Raw genomic sequence first — 5,257 nt, 5'->3', positions numbered from 1 at the left:
ATCCTGGCTTCCCTGTGTATTGTTTATATATAAACCTTTATCACAGATCTGCTTGTGCTGTGAAGAGTCTATTTGAATAGATTCATTAAGAGCGAGTCTCCATTATTTCACTTAGTCTTGTACCAAGAGTTCAGATGCTATCAGCATGTGCTAATGCTGGCAGAACATCCATCAGATTAAGTCACTTCTAATAGAACTGTGTTTTGTAAATGATGGTGAGTGGTGGGAGGAATGTACAGACCCAAATTAATGGAAGTGCCTGGTTAGCATCTGACTACTAGATAACCCTGAGAGGGGAACTAGCCCTAGACACTTATCTTTGTGAAGATGCCTTGTTCTGACTTCAAAAGGAAAAACAAGGTCTGTAATTTTCTTATCTAAGAATAAGGGAGCACAGTTACACTGAGATGCCAGCATGACACGGATTATATCCATGATGTTCTTCCGTGATTTATAATAACTGTGAATCCTTGCTAAGTATGTTGGACTCCATAAATATGAACCAGCCTGCCACAACAAGGATACAGCATGCATCCTGCATACCCACAAGCAAGTATTTCCTGTGTCATCCCTCAGAGCCAGGCTAGACTTTGCAGGACAGGGCAATCTCTTCCAGGCTCCATTCCTTTCTGGGAATTTGACCATAGTGCATAATGAAAGGCTTAAAGCTTGTCTGGATTATCAGCAGTAAATCAGCTGCTGTCCCTCAGAGAGTGATGATAAGTGTTTATGGCCTTGAGGCATCCCAAAAATGCATCACTCCATCAGGGTGCACTGCAGTAGCTGAGCTAGTGGCACTGGCTGTCTCTTCTGCTGGCGCCTTCTCCCTCCTGGTGGCCTTTGAGCTTCCTGTGAGCTCAAAGTGCAGTGGCAGTGACAGTCATCTGTTCTTCCTGTCTTATGGGCAGGAAGGTTGGCCTCTGCCTGTTACTAGTGCAGGCTTTCAAATACATTCCTCCTGCCAAACCAACTCAGGTGAAAATCAGGATGGGAGTAGAATCAGGACAGCAGGAAGGACAGCACCAAGGTGTCTGAGGTCCTCTCAGTGCTCACCACATCATGCAGAATTTGCCAACACACCCTGAGCTGCAGGGCAGGCCCCCAGCAGTACCTGGTTTTGTTGGCATGACAGGCAGAATGGTGCCTGTCCACCTGGGCCCATGAAGACTTTGGCTCAGGGGCCATCCATGGAGGTGGCTGAGGGACCCACCTGGGCTGTGGCCTGGTGTGGGGAGCAGCACTGTGCCCTGTGCCATAGCTGGTATTTAGAGGGGTCAGAGCATGGCAAAGGACTTGGGGGCTTTGGCTTTTCCTGACAGAATTTGAATCCACTGTTCTCCCAGCCCAGAATGCATCATGTGGGAATGATTGTCACATCTCGTGCTCCACAGAGCACACCTGCAGCTGAAGCACACACTCCATTACAAAAGCTGCAAATGATAGAATTTACATGGTTGCAAGGCACAAGTGCATGGAGAAGCAAGGCATTGGGAGTTACTGAACACACAGAAGTGGCTTCCAGCCATGGGAAAAGGTGATCTCTGAGAGCCCTGGTGTGAAAACCCTCTTCCATAGGCATCCTCCAATGGTGAGTGCTGCTGATGAGATACTGGATAACAAGAACTCTTGGCGTGACCCAGAAGAGGCTTGATGTCGAGGGATAACAGGACAGCATTCACCTGAGGCAAAAGGATAAATCAGGAGTGTGACTCAGTAGAAACAGGGTATTTGCCTTCCCTGCAGAAAGAGCTATCACTGAATAAAAAAACAATGTGGGGCAGGGCCCTAATTGCCCAATAAGCCCTAATTCCCCAATAAGCCCCCAACCCTCTAGTGAGTCACTGCCAGGAAACAACTGCACAAATGTAGCTGTTGTGACACCTGAGCTGAGCAGAATTATTTCAGTCTTCAGCTCCCAGTTTCTCCAAGTGGCCTCACCTCAGGATCCAGCACTAGAGGCAGTCAGGCACCCTGGCACATCATGTTGCTCAGGACCCAGCTAAAAAATGCATTTTATGTAATTCCAAGCAACCTTTTTTACATGCCAAATGGTGAAAGTTCCAACTTGTGTTAGCTAGTGAAGCCCATGGAGAGAGGGATTCACACTGTGCAGATATTCCCTCTACTTACTTCATTAGTTTCTATTAGACACTGATACATGTACAAAGTGGTAGCACTGGTTTTAAAATTGCGCTGAATCTCATTTCCTTGAGATATACAATAGAAGGTGTCTTCAGCCAAATGGTGGGAATGCATCCAGAAGGTGCTGTGGACATGTTGGGGAAAAAACACATAGCAAACAGTTCTCCTGGGTGCTGGGGGGTCGAGGGTTTATAGCCCTCCCACCTCAGCTCTAAGCTGGTTTCTGACCTACGATTCGAATGTTTCATCAGAATAGTTCTCCTAGATCTGTTATCTCTAGCAAACAGAACTCAGAGATATCACCTCACAGTGATTAAGCAACAAACTGCGTCGGTTGATTCCCTGGCTAATGATTATCCAAGATCTTTGGAGAGTGACTAAAGTTTAAACCCGGGGGGGGAGAGCAGGAGTTTGAGTAGACAGTGCTAGTACCACTGAAACAGCTCACAGGTCTCTGTCGGGCCTTGAATCCAGCCTCTGGGAGCAGCCAGCTACCCTTCTCCTGCTGAGGATGGGGCATCTGGGAGCAGCTGTGGAACACAGGATGGTGGCAGATACTGAGCTCCTGGGAGTAGCTGAGTGGCAGTGACATGGCATTGGGCAGCAGGAGGGCCCAATCCCTGGGCTGGGTGCCAGGGGCAGGGCTACAATAGCCCAGGGCAACCTCCAGCCTAGCTGGGTGCCTTCACCACATTCTCTGGCCACCCACTACGCTTTCCTTGCTTCCCTTGATTTCTTCCCCTCATGAAAATCTCTCAGCATTGTCTTTCTAACATAAGGCAGATTTACTTTTTTTTTTTTTAATCTGTAGATATTACCAATTACTTCTTTTATCCTTTCTTGAAAAGAAAACTAAAACCAGAGCTTACAAGTAGAAGGAATTATGTACTTACGGCATCAGCTTTTAGATGGAGCCAAATCCCATCTCCCAGATGATGCACTGCACCTGATAAAATGCACACCTGACAACACACAGCTAGTACTGACAGGGGCAGATTTGCTCTGTGTGCAAGGATGCTCACCATTTTGCCATTTATCATCCTGTTTTACATCACTACTGTAACCAGCAAGCTTGACTTTTGCAACAGCAGGAAAGACAGATAGCCTCTCACACTCTTTTTGAATCAGAACCCCAGAGAGGTACTGTCAAAATAATAGATCTGTTAAAGAAAATCTTCCTTGTCATCCATACTTTTCTTGTGAGATCAAATACAGATTCATAACAGTTTTTAATTTTTCATAGTCCTCATAACTTGGAACTCCCTACACTCTTCCTTTACTGGAATAAAGTATTTTTCCCTAACACAAACAAACCAAACCATTTCAATCAGAGTTCTGAGATGTGAAGTTTGTCAGGCATCTCTTTAAACAAACAAGCAAATTAGACTTAGTGTCAGGTGGGTAAAAGAGTGGTTGTCCCCTAAATGCCCCAAATACTCTTTTCCAGGGTGTGTTAGTGGAATTGGTTAGTAGTTGAACTTACTGCATTTGGGGCAAGTGGCTGTCAGCTGGAGCAGATGAAGCCCAGACTAGAGCAGGTAAACAAGCGGGATGGATCTCAAGGACATGTCCTAAACAAGGAGCACAGGATCATTCTCACACCCCAGTTCTTTGAATTAATGAGCATTTAAATATTTGATACCATGTGAAGCAAGTCCAGGTAGCACCCTTGAAGACGTTAGTTAGGATGCTCTTATCAAAGAAAGAGAAGACAGAATGGAACTGAACACAGGTCTTCTCTCACAAGAAAATTTCCCTTACAACTTGAATATAGTCAACCATCATTATAAACTCTGCTACATTTCCTGGCTCACTCTGCTCATGTTACTTCATAAGATTAGTTCAAAGTACTTGTGAGACACAAAGAATATTTTTTTTCAAAAGATAGAGTTAAAAGAAAAAAATCTTATCTGCCTTTAAATCCTCATCCCTTCCCATTGTTTTCATCCTTTCAAATCCAACAAAATTCCTGCAAAGTAGTTTAAAATTAAAAGAAGATACAAGTACCTTGCACCTGTTGAGCATAATAGAGTAATAAGAGCTGAGAAAGCAACTACAGTAAAACTGGACTCGTAAATTAATCCAGGTCAGTATAGAGTTAACTGTTCAGGGATTAAGGATGTCTTTTGAAAGAGATATTTAAACAAACATTCTGCTAAAAAATCCTAAACTTTTAAGACACCAACTAACCCCTTTATAAGAGGTATTTCAGTGTATTGTTTGTCAAAGATCTCACCACTTTGTTGTGATTCCCTTCCTACAAATCCCACTGATAACTTGTAGTCTGACATCCCACTGTACTGGTTTTATCTAGGATAGAGTTAATTTTTCTCATAGCTACATGGTGCTACATTTTTCATTTGGGACCAGAGCAGTGTTGCTAACACAGGGATGAGTTGGTTATTGCTGAACAGTGCTTGCAAAGTGTCGAGGCCTTTTCTGATTCTCACATTGCCCTGTCAGCAAGAAGGCTGGGGGTGGGCAAGGCAAGTATTTGGGAAGGGAGAGAACTGGGACACTACATCCACAGTGCAAACTCCAAAGAGAAGGGCAGAACACGGTACTGTTTCAGAGTGTCTTTACTTATTTCTCAGATATCCTATTCAGGTTTTTCACTCAGAAGGAGTATTCTGTCCTAAGCCAAAGAAAAAAAATAATGCTTTTGAAGAACCTGAGTGGAAGAAATATTCTTGATGTGATGTGGTGTGAGAAGCAAGAAAATAATATGAGGAAGAAAGCTTCCAAGCTTATGAGCAGTAAAATTCTACCATAAAGATGATTTTAGACTCTCTTATTGCATCAGCTGAAGTTTGAGATTAGCAGAGAAAGAGAGTATGAAACAATATATGATGGTGTGGAAGAAGGAGAGAAGCTATTATTTTTAAAATTGTTTCTGGGAGAGAGTGTGCTGAATGTACCACTCACTCCAAGTTTACAAAATCATCTGCTGTGTCTCAGGGATAAATACCCTGTGAGGAATGTTTTCTGCACTGAAAGGAATTTGTACCACATACAAATGAGCAATTAGGACCACTAGGGTTCATTTCAGAGAGAGCCTTCTTTGGAAAGTGCTGTCCCTCAGATAACCCCTCTTTGTTTCTCTCTCACGTCTACC

The sequence above is a fragment of the Manacus vitellinus genome, unplaced genomic scaffold (genome assembly GCF_001715985.3).
Source record: "Manacus vitellinus isolate BGI_N305 unplaced genomic scaffold, ASM171598v3 scaffold_1_pilon, whole genome shotgun sequence".
In the NCBI taxonomy this organism is placed as follows: Eukaryota; Metazoa; Chordata; class Aves; order Passeriformes; family Pipridae; genus Manacus; species Manacus vitellinus.
The sequence above is the reverse complement of the archived record's forward strand: the minus strand, read 5'-3'. Positions refer to the sequence as shown.